At 42.6% G+C, this 15595-nt stretch overlaps 18 non-coding genes across 18 annotated transcripts; all 18 read right to left on the minus strand.

The window, feature by feature from the left end:
* Window positions 1-653: 653 nt before the first annotated feature.
* On the minus strand, window positions 654-820 carry LOC134589781 (U1 spliceosomal RNA). Its single transcript, XR_010086805.1, has one exon. It is a non-coding gene; the product is annotated as a U1 spliceosomal RNA (small nuclear RNA).
* A 1047-nt stretch (window positions 821-1867) lies between these two features.
* On the minus strand, window positions 1868-2034 carry LOC134590211 (U1 spliceosomal RNA). Its single transcript, XR_010087167.1, has one exon. It is a non-coding gene; the product is annotated as a U1 spliceosomal RNA (small nuclear RNA).
* A 470-nt stretch (window positions 2035-2504) lies between these two features.
* On the minus strand, window positions 2505-2645 carry LOC134593544 (U4 spliceosomal RNA). The gene has a single exon (XR_010090010.1). It is a non-coding gene; the product is annotated as a U4 spliceosomal RNA (small nuclear RNA).
* Window positions 2646-3544: 899 nt separating this feature from the next.
* LOC134591356 (U1 spliceosomal RNA) lies at window positions 3545-3711 on the minus strand. Its single transcript, XR_010088146.1, has one exon. It is a non-coding gene; the product is annotated as a U1 spliceosomal RNA (small nuclear RNA).
* Window positions 3712-4180: 469 nt separating this feature from the next.
* On the minus strand, window positions 4181-4321 carry LOC134593545 (U4 spliceosomal RNA). Its single transcript, XR_010090011.1, has one exon. It is a non-coding gene; the product is annotated as a U4 spliceosomal RNA (small nuclear RNA).
* Window positions 4322-5209: 888 nt separating this feature from the next.
* On the minus strand, window positions 5210-5376 carry LOC134589782 (U1 spliceosomal RNA). Its single transcript, XR_010086806.1, has one exon. It is a non-coding gene; the product is annotated as a U1 spliceosomal RNA (small nuclear RNA).
* Window positions 5377-5844: 468 nt separating this feature from the next.
* LOC134593501 (U4 spliceosomal RNA) lies at window positions 5845-5985 on the minus strand. The gene has a single exon (XR_010089974.1). It is a non-coding gene; the product is annotated as a U4 spliceosomal RNA (small nuclear RNA).
* An 899-nt stretch (window positions 5986-6884) lies between these two features.
* Window positions 6885-7051, minus strand: LOC134591357 (U1 spliceosomal RNA). The gene has a single exon (XR_010088147.1). It is a non-coding gene; the product is annotated as a U1 spliceosomal RNA (small nuclear RNA).
* A 469-nt stretch (window positions 7052-7520) lies between these two features.
* On the minus strand, window positions 7521-7661 carry LOC134593238 (U4 spliceosomal RNA). Its single transcript, XR_010089748.1, has one exon. It is a non-coding gene; the product is annotated as a U4 spliceosomal RNA (small nuclear RNA).
* An 888-nt stretch (window positions 7662-8549) lies between these two features.
* Window positions 8550-8716, minus strand: LOC134590874 (U1 spliceosomal RNA). Its single transcript, XR_010087734.1, has one exon. It is a non-coding gene; the product is annotated as a U1 spliceosomal RNA (small nuclear RNA).
* A 473-nt stretch (window positions 8717-9189) lies between these two features.
* Window positions 9190-9330, minus strand: LOC134592650 (U4 spliceosomal RNA). The gene has a single exon (XR_010089247.1). It is a non-coding gene; the product is annotated as a U4 spliceosomal RNA (small nuclear RNA).
* An 899-nt stretch (window positions 9331-10229) lies between these two features.
* Window positions 10230-10396, minus strand: LOC134590968 (U1 spliceosomal RNA). The gene has a single exon (XR_010087816.1). It is a non-coding gene; the product is annotated as a U1 spliceosomal RNA (small nuclear RNA).
* A 470-nt stretch (window positions 10397-10866) lies between these two features.
* Window positions 10867-11007, minus strand: LOC134591895 (U4 spliceosomal RNA). The gene has a single exon (XR_010088596.1). It is a non-coding gene; the product is annotated as a U4 spliceosomal RNA (small nuclear RNA).
* An 899-nt stretch (window positions 11008-11906) lies between these two features.
* LOC134589784 (U1 spliceosomal RNA) lies at window positions 11907-12073 on the minus strand. The gene has a single exon (XR_010086807.1). It is a non-coding gene; the product is annotated as a U1 spliceosomal RNA (small nuclear RNA).
* A 469-nt stretch (window positions 12074-12542) lies between these two features.
* On the minus strand, window positions 12543-12683 carry LOC134593546 (U4 spliceosomal RNA). The gene has a single exon (XR_010090012.1). It is a non-coding gene; the product is annotated as a U4 spliceosomal RNA (small nuclear RNA).
* An 899-nt stretch (window positions 12684-13582) lies between these two features.
* LOC134589785 (U1 spliceosomal RNA) lies at window positions 13583-13749 on the minus strand. The gene has a single exon (XR_010086808.1). It is a non-coding gene; the product is annotated as a U1 spliceosomal RNA (small nuclear RNA).
* Window positions 13750-14219: 470 nt separating this feature from the next.
* On the minus strand, window positions 14220-14360 carry LOC134591896 (U4 spliceosomal RNA). The gene has a single exon (XR_010088597.1). It is a non-coding gene; the product is annotated as a U4 spliceosomal RNA (small nuclear RNA).
* Window positions 14361-15259: 899 nt separating this feature from the next.
* LOC134589786 (U1 spliceosomal RNA) lies at window positions 15260-15426 on the minus strand. Its single transcript, XR_010086809.1, has one exon. It is a non-coding gene; the product is annotated as a U1 spliceosomal RNA (small nuclear RNA).
* Window positions 15427-15595: the final 169 nt, after the last annotated feature.

Below are 15595 nucleotides of genomic sequence, written 5' to 3' on the forward strand. Positions count from 1 at the left end.
TACATTTTTTTTTCTCTCTTTGGAAACAGTTTTGCCAAGATTCTACTACAGCAGCCATTAGGCAGAGTACACAATCCGCTGGTCTACGTTCGTCCCCAAAGTCACACATTTCATGACTCCATCGATAGGAATGACCCTTGCCTAGCACCTGTCTTCTCTTCATCCACACTCAACAGGGCTGAAAGAACATTTGTGGTGGCTTTTTCAAAATTCCATGGTGTTCATTAGTAAGTGCTAGCGACCACCCAGCTATTCCTAAGGTTTGGTCTGATTGTCTCAAGCGGCAATTCACTGCCTTGATCCAGAAAATCTTTTTTTCCCAGAAATTCAATCAAACGTTATGTTCTGTTGGAAGACGTAATATAGGTCTCCAATTCTTTATTTCTTCCATTGCATTTAAGCATACAATAAATCAAAAGAAGTCAGGATAAAAAAATGTAGAAAAAAAAGCTGAAAAGTTAAAATAAAAAATGAAATTCTGGCTTAAAACTAGTCTCCAGAAAACATAGATAATAAAAATGATCAAACCTAGGAAATGATTGTCGCTGCCTGCTTGATGTGGAAAGTAAGAGCCAAAGAAGACGGGTGCCGTGGCTGAAATTATCCTTCGTCAGAATTGGTGAAGTCCTCTATTTTTGTCAAACAAGCAAACACAGGGGAAAGCGCGAACGCAGTCCCCCACTACCATAAATTATGCAGTCGAGTTTCCCACATTTGAGGAAATCGCAGAGGTCAACTGGTACGGAGTGCAATGAACCAGCCTCACTCTGGGAGAGCCACCTTAGGGATCATGGCTATTGCTCCCCTGCCAGGTAAGTATGACATGACGGGTACATTCAAAGGCACGCCCGCTGGGAAGCCTTTCCTTTAGGCTGTGGTGAAATAATAAAGCAAGTTAAAAAAAAAAAAGCAAATAAATAATCCAAATGATAGAAGGCTACAAAAGATTACCAAACCTCGTGGCTGATCGTTGTTTTCCTTAGCTACCAGTAATTTTAGTGCCTTCAGGTGGTTAGGTGTGAATAATTGAGAAAAAGTTCATGACCATAAGCCATTGCAAAGGATTATGGGAGGCAATATTCTAATTAGGCCCGCTTCCTCCTACAGGGAAGCTTAAACCCCAACAAATTCCTCGGTCTTCTTATATGGCATCTTGGAATGGTTCCAAACCTATAACAGAGAGTGAGGGCAACCATATCTTGCAGCAAACCTTGTACATTTTTTTTTCTCTCTTTGGAAACAGTTTTGCCAAGATTCTACTACAGCAGCCATTAGGCAGAGTACACAATCCGCTGGTCTACGTTCGTCCCCAAAGTCACACATTTCATGACTCCATCGATAGGAATGACCCTTGCCTAGCACCTGTCTTCTCTTCATCCACACTCAACAGGGCTGAAAGAACATTTGTGGTGGCTTTTTCAAAATTCCATGGTGTTCATTAGTAAGTGCTAGCGACCACCCAGCTATTCCTAAGGTTTGGTCTGATTGTCTCAAGCGGCAATTCACTGCCTTGATCCAGAAAATCTTTTTTTCCCAGAAATTCAATCAAACGTTACGTTCTGTTGGAAGACGTAATATAGGTCTCCAATTCTTTATTTCTTCCATTGCATTTAAGCATACAATAAATCAAAAGAAGTCAGGATAAAAAAATGTAGAAAAAAAAGCTGAAAAGTTAAAATAAAAAGTGAAATTCTGGCTTAAAACTGGTCTCCAGAAAACATAGATAATAAAAATGATCAAACCTAGGAAATGATTGTCGCTGCCTGCTTGATGTGGAAAGTAAGAGCCAAAGAAGACGGGTGCCGTGGCTGAAATTATCCTTCGTCAGAATTGGTGAAGTCCTCTATTTTTGTCAAACAAGCAAACACAGGGGAAAGCGCGAACGCAGTCCCCCACTACCATAAATTATGCAGTCGAGTTTCCCACATTTGAGGAAATCGCAGAGGTCAACTGGTACAGAGTGCAATGAACCAGCCTCACTCTGGGAGAGCCACCTTAGGGATCATGGCTATTGCTCCCCTGCCAGGTAAGTATGACATGACGGGTACATTCAAAGGCACGCCCGCTGGGAAGCCTTTCCTTTAGGCTGTGGTGAAATAATAAAGCAAGTTAAAAAAAAAAAAAGCAAATAAATAATCCAAATGATAGAAGGCTACAAAAGATTACCAAACCTCGTGGCTGATCGTTGTTTTCCTTAGCTACCAGTAATTTTAGTGCCTTCAGGTGGTTAGGTGTGAATAATTGAGCTGGATTCAGGGTGCGAAGGAGCAATTTGCATAAAGGCAAATGCTAGGCCAATGAGCCGAAGGATGGGAATTCGTAGCATGTAGTGAGAATAGTGTGCTGCCGGAAACAAGTGAATTCAGTGGGAGAGAAAGGTAAAAGGGAAATGCTAAGAAGCCAGCGGAAGGAATGGTGCAACAGAGCTCAGGAAGAAACGGGAGTCACGTAAGACACGCCCTAGACATGGGGCGCCATAAACTTTTATTAAACCAATCTTTCAGTCTCCTTAGAGCCTGTCAAATATTGCCAATGCTGACTGTATTTCAAGTCATCATGGCGGGGTATTTGGTAAAGTTTTCAATTAGCAATAATCACGCCTCGGATTGACCTCATGGGCTACGATACTGCCACTGCGCAAAGCTAGCTGTTCAAGTGGGCCAGCTTTTAAGAGCTACCAAGTAAGGACAATTTAAGACAGCGGTGAGAAAAAGTTCATGACCATAAGCCATTGCAAAGGATTATGGGAGGCAATATTCTAATTAGGCCCGCTTCCTCCTACAGGGAAGCTTAAACCCCAACAAATTCCTCGGTCTTCTTATATGGCATCTTGGAATGGTTCCAAACCTATAACAGAGAGTGAGGGCAACCATATCTTGCAGCAAACCTTGTACATTTTTTTTTCTCTCTTTGGAAACAGTTTTGCCAAGATTCTACTACAGCAGCCATTAGGCAGAGTACACAATCCGTTGGTCTACGTTCGTCCCCAAAGTCACACATTTCATGACTCCATCGATAGGAATGACCCTTGCCTAGCACCTGTCTTCTCTTCATCCACACTCAACAGGGCTGAAAGAACATTTGTGGTGGCTTTTTCAAAATTCCATGGTGTTCATTAGTAAGTGCTAGCGACCACCCAGCTATTCCTAAGGTTTGGTCTGATTGTCTCAAGCGGCAATTCACTGCCTTGATCCAGAAAATCTTTTTTTCCCAGAAATTCAATCAAACGTTACGTTCTGTTGGAAGACGTAATATAGGTCTCCAATTCTTTATTTCTTCCATTGCATTGAAGCATACAATAAATCAAAAGAAGTCAGGATAAAAAAATGTAGAAAAAAAAGCTGAAAAGTTAAAATAAAAAGTGAAATTCTGGCTTAAAACTGGTCTCCAGAAAACATAGATAATAAAAATGATCAAGCCTAGGAAATGATTGTCGCTGCCTGCTTGATGCGGAAAGTAAGAGCCAAAGAAGACGGGTGCCGTGGCTGAAATTATCCTTCGTCAGAATTGGTGAAGTCCTCTATTTTTGTCAAACAAGCAAACACAGGGGAAAGCGCGAACGCAGTCCCCCACTACCATAAATTATGCAGTCGAGTTTCCCACATTTGAGGAAATCGCAGAGGTCAACTGGTACGGAGTGCAATGAACCAGCCTCACTCTGGGAGAGCCACCTTAGGGATCATTGCTATTGCTCCCCTGCTAGGTAAGTATGACATGACGGGTACATTCAAAGGCACGCCCGCTGGGAAGCCTTTCCTTTAGGCTGTGGTGAAATAATAAAGCAAGTTAAAAAAAAAAAAGCAAATAAATAATCCAAATGATAGAAGGCTACAAAAGATTACCAAACCTCGTGGCTGATCGTTGTTTTCCTTAGCTACCAGTAATTTTAGTGCCTTCAGGTGGTTAGGTGTGAATAATTGAGCTGGATTCAGGGTGCGAAGGAGCAATTTGCATAAAGGCAAATGCTAGGCCAATGAGCCGAAGGATGGGAATTCGTAGCATGTAGTGAGAATAGTGTGCTGCCGGAAACAAGTGAATTCAGTGGGAGAGAAAGGTAAAAGGGAAATGCTAAGAAGCCAGCGGAAGGAATGGTGCAACAGAGCTCAGGAAGAAACGGGAGTCACGTAAGACACGCCCTAGACATGGGGCGCCATAAACTTTTATTAAACCAATCTTTCAGTCTCCTTAGAGCCTGTCAAATATTGCCAATGCTGACTGTATTTCAAGTCATCATGGCGGGGTATTTGGTAAAGTTTTCAATTAGCAATAATCACGCCTCGGATTGACCTCATGGGCTACGATACTGCCACTGCGCAAAGCTAGCTGTTCAAGTGGGCCAGCTTTTAAGAGCTACCACGTAAGGAAACTTTAAGACAGCGGTGAGAAAAAGTTCATGACCATAAGCCATTGCAAAGGATTATGGGAGGCAATATTCTAATTAGGCCCACTTCCTCCTACAGGGAAGCTTAAACCCCAACAAATTCCTCGGTCTTCTTATATGGCATCTTGGAATGGTTCCAAACCTATAACAGAGAGTGAGGGCAACCATATCTTGCAGCAAACCTTGTACATTTTTTTTTCTCTCTTTGGAAACAGTTTTGCCAAGATTCTACTACAGCAGCCATTAGGCAGAGTACACAATCCGCTGGTCTACGTTCGTCCCCAAAGTCACACATTTCATGACTCCATCGATAGGAATGACCCTTGCCTAGCACCTGTCTTCTCTTCATCCACACTCAACAGGGCTGAAAGAACATTTGTGGTGGCTTTTTCAAAATTCCATGGTGTTCATTAGTAAGTGCTAGCGACCACCCAGCTATTCCTAAGGTTTGGTCTGATTGTCTCAAGCGGCAATTCACTGCCTTGATCCAGAAAATCTTTTTTTCCCAGAAATTCAATCAAACGTTACGTTCTGTTGGAAGACGTAATATAGGTCTCCAATTCTTTATTTCTTCCATTGCATTTAAGCATACAATAAATCAAAAGAAGTCAGGATAAAAAAAAAGCTGAAAAGTTAAAATAAAAAGTGAAATTCTGGCTTAAAACTGGTCTCCAGAAAACATAGATAATAAAAATGATCAAACCTAGGAAATGATTGTCGCTGCCTGCTTGATGTGGAAAGTAAGAGCCAAAGAAGACGGGTGCCGTGGCTGAAATTATCCTTCGTCAGAATTGGTGAAGTCCTCTATTTTTGTCAAACAAGCAAACACAGGGGAAAGCGCGAACGCAGTCCCCCACTACCATAAATTATGCAGTCGAGTTTCCCACATTTGAGGAAATCGCAGAGGTCAACTGGTACGGAGTGCAATGAACCAGCCTCACTCTGGGAGAGCCACCTTAGGGATCATGGCTATTGCTCCCCTGCCAGGTAAGTATGACATGACGGGTACATTCAAAGGCACGCCCGCTGGGAAGCCTTTCCTTTAGGCTGTGGTGAAATAATAAAGCAAGTTAAAAAAAAAAAAGCAAATAAATAATCCAAATGATAGAAGGCTACAAAAGATTACCAAACCTCGTGGCTGATCGTTGTTTTCCTTAGCTACCAGTAATTTTAGTGCCTTCAGGTGGTTAGGTGTGAATAATTGAGCTGGATTCAGGGTGCGAAGGAGCAATTTGCATAAAGGCAAATGCTAGGCCAATGAGCCGAAGGATGGGAATTGTAGCATGTAGTGAGAATAGTGTGCTGCCGGAAACAAGTGAATTCAGTGGGAGAGAAAGGTAAAAGGGAAATGCTAAGAAGCCAGCGGAAGGAATGGTGCAACAGAGCTCAGGAAGAAACGGGAGTCACGTAAGACACGCCCTAGACATGGGGCGCCATAAACTTTTATTAAACCAATCTTTCAGTCTCCTTAGAGCCTGTCAAATATTGCCAATGCTGACTTTATTTCAAGTCATCATGGCGGGGTATTGGGTAAAGTTTTCAATTAGCAATAATCACGCCTCGGATTGACCTCATGGGCTACGATGCTGCCACTGCGCAAAGCTAGCTGTTCAAGTGGGCCAGCTTTTAAGAGCTACCACGTAAGGACACTTTAAGACAGCGGTGAGAAAAAGTTCATGACCATAAGCCATTGCAAAGGATTATGGGAGGCAATATTCTAATTAGGCCCGCTTCCTCCTACAGGGAAGCTTAAACCCCAACAAATTCCTCGGTCTTCTTATATGGCATCTTGGAATGGTTCCAAACCTATAACAGAGAGTGAGGGCAACCATATCTTGCAGCAAACCTTGTACATTTTTTTTTCTCTCTTTGGAAACAGTTTTGCCAAGATTCTACTACAGCAGCCATTAGGCAGAGTACACAATCCGCTGGTCTACGTTCGTCCCCAAAGTCACACATTTCATGACTCCATCGATAGGAATGACCCTTGCCTAGCACCTGTCTTCTCTTCATCCACACTCAACAGGGCTGAAAGAACATTTGTGGTGGCTTTTTCAAAATTCCATGGTGTTCATTAGTAAGTGCTAGCGACCACCCAGCTATTCCTAAGGTTTGGTCTGATTGTCTCAAGCGGCAATTCACTGCCTTGATCCAGAAAATCTTTTTTTCCCAGAAATTCAATCAAACGTTACGTTCTGTTGGAAGACGTAATATAGGTCTCCAATTCTTTATTTCTTCCATTGCATTTAAGCATACAATAAATCAAAAGAAGTCAGGATAAAAAAATGTAGAAAAAAAAGCTGAAAAGTTAAAATAAAAAGTGAAATTCTGGCTTAAAACTGGTCTCCAGAAAACATAGATAATAAAAATGATCAAGCCTAGGAAATGATTGTCGCTGCCTGCTTGATGCGGAAAGTAAGAGCCAAAGAAGACGGGTGCCGTGGCTGAAATTATCCTTCGTCAGAATTGGTGAAGTCCTCTATTTTTGTCAAACAAGCAAACACAGGGGAAAGCGCGAACGCAGTCCCCCACTACCATAAATTATGCAGTCGAGTTTCCCACATTTGAGGAAATCGCAGAGGTCAACTGGTACGGAGTGCAATGAACCAGCCTCACTCTGGGAGAGCCACCTTAGGGATCATTGCTATTGCTCCCCTGCTAGGTAAGTATGACATGACGGGTACATTCAAAGGCACGCCCGCTGGGAAGCCTTTCCTTTAGGCTGTGGTGAAATAATAAAGCAAGTTAAAAAAAAAAAAGCAAATAAATAATCCAAATGATAGAAGGCTACAAAAGATTACCAAACCTCGTGGCTGATCGTTGTTTTCCTTAGCTACCAGTAATTTTAGTGCCTTCAGGTGGTTAGGTGTGAATAATTGAGCTGGATTCAGGGTGCGAAGGAGCAATTTGCATAAAGGCAAATGCTAGGCCAATGAGCCGAAGGATGGGAATTCGTAGCATGTAGTGAGAATAGTGTGCTGCCGGAAACAAGTGAATTCAGTGGGAGAGAAAGGTAAAAGGGAAATGCTAAGAAGCCAGCGGAAGGAATGGTGCAACAGAGCTCAGGAAGAAACGGGAGTCACGTAAGACACGCCCTAGACATGGGGCGCCATAAACTTTTATTAAATCAATCTTTCAGTCTCCTTAGAGCCTGTCAAAAATTGCCAATGCTGACTGTATTTCAAGTCATCATGGCAGGGTATTGGGTAAAGTTTTCAATTAGCAATAATCACGCCTCGGATTGACCTCATGGGCTACGATACTGCCACTGCGCAAAGCTAGCTGTTCAAGTGGGCCAGCTTTTAAGAGCTACCACGTAAGGAAACTTTAAGACAGCGGTGAGAAAAAGTTCATGACCATAAGCCATTGCAAAGGATTATGGGAGGCAATATTCTAATTAGGCCCGCTTCCTCCTACAGGGAAGCTTAAACCCCAACAAATTCCTCGGTTTTCTTATATGGCATCTTGGAATGGTTCCAAACCTATAACAGAGAGTGAGGGCAACCATATCTTGCAGCAAACCTTGTACAATTTTTTTTCTCTCTTTGGAAACAGTTTTGCCAAGATTCTACTACAGCAGCCATTAGGCAGAGTACACAATCCGCTGGTCTACGTTCGTCCCCAAAGTCACACATTTCATGACTCCATCGATAGGAATGACCCTTGCCTAGCACCTGTCTTCTCTTCATCCACACTCAACAGGGCTGAAAGAACATTTGTGGTGGCTTTTTCAAAATTCCATGGTGTTCATTAGTAAGTGCTAGCGACCACCCAGCTATTCCTAAGGTTTGGTCTGATTGTCTCAAGCGGCAATTCACTGCCTTGATCCAGAAAATCTTTTTTTCCCAGAAATTCAATCAAACGTTACGTTCTGTTGGAAGACGTAATATAGGTCTCCAATTCTTTATTTCTTCCATTGCATTGAAGCATACAATAAATCAAAAGAAGTCAGGATAAAAAAAAAGCTGAAAAGTTAAAATAAAAAGTGAAATTCTGGCTTAAAACTGGTCTCCAGAAAACATAGATAATAAAAATGATCAAACCTAGGAAATGATTGTCGCTGCCTGCTTGATGTGGAAAGTAAGAGCCAAAGAAGACGGATGCCGTGGCTGAAATTATCCTTCGTCAGAATTGGTGAAGTTCTCTATTTTTGTCAAACAAGCAAACACAGGGGAAAGCGCGAACGCAGTCCCCCACTACCATAAATTATGCAGTCGAGTTTCCCACATTTGAGGAAATCGCAGAAGTCAACTGGTACGGAGTGCAATGAACCAGCCTCACTCTGGGAGAACCACCTTAGGGATCATGGCTATTGCTCCCCTGCCAGGTAAGTATGACATGACGGGTACATTCAAAGGCACGCCCGCTGGGAAGCCTTTCCTTTAGGCTGCGGTGAAATAATAAAGCAAGTTAAAAAAAAAAAAAAAAAGCAAATAAATAATCCAAATGATAGAAGGCTACAAAAGATTACCAAATGTCGTGGCTGATCGTTGTTTTCCTTAGCTACCAGTAATTTTAGTGCCTTCAGGTGGTTAGGTGTGAATAATTGAGCTGGATTCAGGGTGCGAAGGAGCAATTTGCGTAAAGGCAAATGCTAGGCCAATGAGCCGAAGGATGGGAATTGTAGCATGGAGTGAGAATAGTGTGCTGCCGGAAACAAGTGGATTCAGTGGGAGAGAAAGATAAAAGGGAAATGCTAAGAAGCCAGCGGAAGGAATGGTGCAACAGAGTTCAGGAAGAAACGGGAGTCACGTAAGACACGCCCTAGACATGGGGCGCCATAAACTTTTATTAAACCAATCTTTCAGTCTCCTTAGAGCCTGTCAAAAATTGCCAATGCTGACTTTATTTCAAGTCATCATGGCGGGGTATTGGGTAAAGTTTTCAATTAGCAATAATCACGCCTCGGATTGACCTCATGGGCTACGATGCTGCCACTGCGCAAAGCTAGCTGTTCAAGTGGGCCAGCTTTTAAGAGCTACCACGTAAGGACACTTTAAGACAGCGGTGAGAAAAAGTTCATGACCATAAGCCATTGCAAAGGATTATGGGAGGCAATATTCTAATTAGGCCCGCTTCCTCCTACAGGGAAGCTTAAACCCCAACAAATTCCTCGGTCTTCTTATATGGCATCTTGGAATGGTTCCAAACCTATAACAGAGAGTGAGGGCAACCATATCTTGCAGCAAACCTTGTACATTTTTTTTTCTCTCTTTGGAAACAGTTTTGCCAAGATTCTACTACAGCAGCCATTAGGCAGAGTACACAATCCGCTGGTCTACGTTCGTCCCCAAAGTCACACATTTCATGACTCCATCGATAGGAATGACCCTTGCCTAGCACCTGTCTTCTCTTCATCCACACTCAACAGGGCTGAAAGAACATTTGTGGTGGCTTTTTCAAAATTCCATGGTGTTCATTAGTAAGTGCTAGCGACCACCCAGCTATTCCTAAGGTTTGGTCTGATTGTCTCAAGCGGCAATTCACTGCCTTGATCCAGAAAATCTTTTTTTCCCAGAAATTCAATCAAACGTTACGTTCTGTTGGAAGACGTAATATAGGTCTCCAATTCTTTATTTCTTCCATTGCATTTAAGCATACAATAAATCAAAAGAAGTCAGGATAAAAAAATGTAGAAAAAAAAGCTGAAAAGTTAAAATAAAAAGTGAAATTCTGGCTTAAAACTGGTCTCCAGAAAACATAGATAATAAAAATGATCAAGCCTAGGAAATGATTGTCGCTGCCTGCTTGATGCGGAAAGTAAGAGCCAAAGAAGACGGGTGCCGTGGTTGAAATTATCCTTCGTCAGAATTGGTGAAGTTCTCTATTTTTGTCAAACAAGCAAACACAGGGGAAAGCGCGAACGCAGTCCCCCACTACCATAAATTATGCAGTCGAGTTTCCCACATTTGAGGAAATCGCAGAGGTCAACTGGTACGGAGTGCAATGAACCAGCCTCACTCTGGGAGAGCCACCTTAGGGATCATTGCTATTGCTCCCCTGCCAGGTAAGTATGACATGACGGGTACATTCAAAGGCACGCCCGCTGGGAAGCCTTTCCTTTAGGCTGTGGTGAAATAATAAAGCAAGTTAAAAAAAAAAAAAGCAAATAAATAATCCAAATGATAGAAGGCTACAAAAGATTACCAAACCTCGTGGCTGATCGTTGTTTTCCTTAGCTACCAGTAATTTTAGTGCCTTCAGGTGGTTAGGTGTGAATAATTGAGCTGGATTCAGGGTGCGAAGGAGCAATTTGCATAAAGGCAAATGCTAGGCCAATGAGCCGAAGGATGGGAATTCGTAGCATGTAGTGAGAATAGTGTGCTGCCGGAAACAAGTGAATTCAGTGGGAGAGAAAGGTAAAAGGGAAATGCTAAGAAGCCAGCGGAAGGAATGGTGCAACAGAGCTCAGGAAGAAACGGGAGTCACGTAAGACACGCCCTAGACATGGGGCGCCATAAACTTTTATTAAACCAATCTTTCAGTCTCCTTAGAGCCTGTCAAAAATTGCCAATGCTGACTTTATTTCAAGTCATCATGGCGGGGTATTGGGTAAAGTTTTCAATTAGCAATAATCACGCCTCGGATTGACCTCATGGGCTACGATACTGCCACTGCGCAAAGCTAGCTGTTCAAGTGGGCCAGCTTTTAAGAGCTACCACGTAAGGACACTTTAAGACAGCGGTGAGAAAAAGTTCATGACCATAAGCCATTGCAAAGGATTATGGGAGGCAATATTCTAATTAGGCCCGCTTCCTCCTACAGGGAAGCTTAAACCCCAACAAATTCCTCGGTCTTCTTATATGGCATCTTGGAATGGTTCCAAACCTATAACAGAGAGTGAGGGCAACCATATCTTGCAGCAAACCTTGTACAATTTTTTTTCTCTCTTTGGAAACAGTTTTGCCAAGATTCTACTACAGCAGCCATTAGGCAGAGTACACAATCCGCTGGTCTACGTTCGTCCCCAAAGTCACACATTTCATGACTCCATCGATAGGAATGACCCTTGCCTAGCAACTGTCTTCTCTTCATCCACACTCAACAGGGCTGAAAGAACATTTGTGGTGGCTTTTTCAAAATTCCATGGTGTTCATTAGTAAGTGCTAGCGACCACCCAGCTATTCCTAAGGTTTGGTCTGATTGTCTCAAGCGGCAATTCACTGCCTTGATCCAGAAAATCTTTTTTTCCCAGAAATTCAATCAAACGTTACGTTCTGTTGGAAGACGTAATATAGGTCTCCAATTCTTTATTTCTTCCATTGCATTTAAGCATACAATAAATCAAAAGAAGTCAGGATAAAAAAATGTAGAAAAAAAAGCTGAAAAGTTAAAATAAAAAGTGAAATTCTGGCTTAAAACTGGTCTCCAGAAAACATAGATAATAAAAATGATCAAACCTAGGAAATGATTGTCGCTGCCTGCTTGATGTGGAAAGTAAGAGCCAAAGAAGACGGGTGCCGTGGCTGAAATTATCCTTCGTCAGAATTGGTGAAGTCCTCTATTTTTGTCAAACAAGCAAACACAGGGGAAAGCGCGAACGCAGTCCCCCACTACCATAAATTATGCAGTCGAGTTTCCCACATTTGAGGAAATCGCAGAGGTCAACTGGTACGGAGTGCAATGAACCAGCCTCACTCTGGGAGAGCCACCTTAGGGATCATGGCTATTGCTCCCCTGCCAGGTAAGTATGACATGACGGGTACATTCAAAGGCACGCCCGCTGGGAAGCCTTTCCTTTAGGCTGTGGTGAAATAATAAAGCAAGTTAAAAAAAAAAAAGCAAATAAATAATCCAAATGATAGAAGGCTACAAAAGATTACCAAACCTCGTGGCTGATCGTTGTTTTCCTTAGCTACCAGTAATTTTAGTGCCTTCAGGTGGTTAGGTGTGAATAATTGAGCTGGATTCAGGGTGCGAAGGAGCAATTTGCATAAAGGCAAATGCTAGGCCAATGAGCCGAAGGATGGGAATTCGTAGCATGTAGTGAGAATAGTGTGCTGCCGGAAACAAGTGAATTCAGTGGGAGAGAAAGGTAAAAGGGAAATGCTAAGAAGCCAGCGGAAGGAATGGTGCAACAGAGCTCAGGAAGAAACGGGAGTCACGTAAGACACGCCCTAGACATGGGGCGCCATAAACTTTTATTAAACCAATCTTTCAGTCTCCTTAGAGCCTGTCAAATATTGCCAATGCTGACTGTATTTCAAGTCATCATGGCGGGGTATTTGGTAAAGTTTTCAATTAGCAATAATCACGCCTCGGATTGACCTCATGGGCTACGATACTGCCACTGCGCAAAGCTAGCTGTTCAAGTGGGCCAGCTTTTAAGAGCTACCACGTAAGGAAACTTTAAGACAGCGGTGAGAAAAAGTTCATGACCATAAGCCATTGCAAAGGATTATGGGAGGCAATATTCTAATTAGGCCCACTTCCTCCTACAGGGAAGCTTAAACCCCAACAAATTCCTCGGTCTTCTTATATGGCATCTTGGAATGGTTCCAAACCTATAACAGAGAGTGAGGGCAACCATATCTTGCAGCAAACCTTGTACATTTTTTTTTCTCTCTTTGGAAACAGTTTTGCCAAGATTCTACTACAGCAGCCATTAGGCAGAGTACACAATCCGCTGGTCTACGTTCGTGCCCAAAGTCACACATTTCATGACTCCATCGATAGGAATGACCCTTGCCTAGCACCTGTCTTCTCTTCATCCACACTCAACAGGGCTGAAAGAACATTTGTGGTGGCTTTTTCAAAATTCCATGGTGTTCATTAGTAAGTGCTAGCGACCACCCAGCTATTCCTAAGGTTTGGTCTGATTGTCTCAAGCGGCAATTCACTGCCTTGATCCAGAAAATCTTTTTTTCCCAGAAATTCAATCAAACGTTACGTTCTGTTGGAAGACGTAATATAGGTCTCCAATTCTTTATTTCTTCCATTGCATTTAAGCATACAATAAATCAAAAGAAGTCAGGATAAAAAAATGTAGAAAAAAAAGCTGAAAAGTTAAAATAAAAAGTGAAATTCTGGCTTAAAACTGGTCTCCAGAAAACATAGATAATAAAAATGATCAAACCTAGGAAATGATTGTCGCTGCCTGCTTGATGTGGAAAGTAAGAGCCAAAGAAGACGGGTGCCGTGGCTGAAATTATCCTTCGTCAGAATTGGTGAAGTCCTCTATTTTTGTCAAACAAGCAAACACAGGGGAAAGCGCGAACGCAGTCCCCCACTACCATAAATTATGCAGTCGAGTTTCCCACATTTGAGGAAATCGCAGAGGTCAACTGGTACGGAGTGCAATGAACCAGCCTCACTCTGGGAGAGCCACCTTAGGGATCATGGCTATTGCTCCCCTGCCAGGTAAGTATGACATGACGGGTACATTCAAAGGCACGCCCGCTGGGAAGCCTTTCCTTTAGGCTGTGGTGAAATAATAAAGCAAGTTAAAAAAAAAAAAAGCAAATAAATAATCCAAATGATAGAAGGCTACAAAAGATTACCAAACCTCGTGGCTGATCGTTGTTTTCCTTAGCTACCAGTAATTTTAGTGCCTTCAGGTGGTTAGGTGTGAATAATTGAGCTGGATTCAGGGTGCGAAGGAGCAATTTGCATAAAGGCAAATGCTAGGCCAATGAGCCGAAGGATGGGAATTCGTAGCATGTAGTGAGAATAGTGTGCTGCCGGAAACAAGTGGATTCAGTGGGAGAGAAAGGTAAAAGGGAAATGCTAAGAAGCCAGCGGAAGGAATGGTGCAACAGAGCTCAGGAAGAAACGGGAGTCACGTAAGACACGCCCTAGACATGGGGCGCCATAAACTTTTATTAAACCAATCTTTCAGTCTCCTTAGAGCCTGTCAAAAATTGCCAATGCTGACTTTATTTCAAGTCATCATGGCGGGGTATTGGGTAAAGTTTTCAATTAGCAATAATCACGCCTCGGATTGACCTCATGGGCTACGATACTGCCACTGCGCAAAGCTAGCTGTTCAAGTGGGCCAGCTTTTAAGAGCTACCACGTAAGGACACTTTAAGACAGCGGTGAGAAAAAGTTCATGACCATAAGCCATTGCAAAGGATTATGGGAGGCAATATTCTAATTAGGCCCGCTTGCTCCTACAGGGAAGCTTAAACCCCAACAAATTCCTCGGTCTTCTTATATGGCATCTTGGAATGGTTCCAAACCTATAACAGAGAGTGAGGGCAACCATATCTTGCAGCAAACCTTGTACATTTTTTTTTCTCTCTTTGGAAACAGTTTTGCCAAGATTCTACTACAGCAGCCATTAGGCAGAGTACACAATCCGCTGGTCTACGTTCGTCCCCAAAGTCACACATTTCATGACTCCATCGATAGGAATGACCCTTGCCTAGCACCTGTCTTCTCTTCATCCACACTCAACAGGGCTGAAAGAACATTTGTGGTGGCTTTTTCAAAATTCCATGGTGTTCATTAGTAAGTGCTAGCGACCACCCAGCTATTCCTAAGGTTTGGTCTGATTGTCTCAAGCGGCAATTCACTGCCTTGATCCAGAAAATCTTTTTTTCCCAGAAATTCAATCAAACGTTACGTTCTGTTGGAAGACGTAATATAGGTCTCCAATTCTTTATTTCTTCCATTGCATTGAAGCATACAATAAATCAAAAGAAGTCAGGATAAAAAAATAATGAAAAAAAAGCTGAAAAGTTAAAATAAAAAGTGAAATTCTGGCTTAAAACTGGTCTCCAGAAAACATAGATAATAAAAATGATCAAGCCTAGGAAATGATTGTCGCTGCCTGCTTGATGCGGAAAGTAAGAGCCAAAGAAGACGGGTGCCGTGGTTGAAATTATCCTTCGTCAGAATTGGTGAAGTTCTCTATTTTTGTCAAACAAGCAAACACAGGGGAAAGCGCGAACGCAGTCCCCCACTACCATAAATTATGCAGTCGAGTTTCCCACATTTGAGGAAATCGCAGAGGTCAACTGGTACGGAGTGCAATGAACCAGCCTCACTCTGGGAGAGCCACCTTAGGGATCATGGCTATTGCTCCCCTGCCAGGTAAGTATGACATGACGGGTACATTCAAAGGCACGCCCGCTGGGAAGCCTTTCCTTTAGGCTGTGGTGAAATAATAAAGCAAGTTAAAAAAAAAAAAAGCAAATAAATAATCCAAATGATAGAAGGCTACAAAAGATTACCAAACCTCGTGGCTGATCGTTGTTTTCCTTAGCTACC

The sequence above is a fragment of the Pelobates fuscus genome, chromosome 2 (assembly GCF_036172605.1).
Source record: "Pelobates fuscus isolate aPelFus1 chromosome 2, aPelFus1.pri, whole genome shotgun sequence".
Classification (NCBI taxonomy): domain Eukaryota; kingdom Metazoa; phylum Chordata; class Amphibia; order Anura; family Pelobatidae; genus Pelobates; species Pelobates fuscus.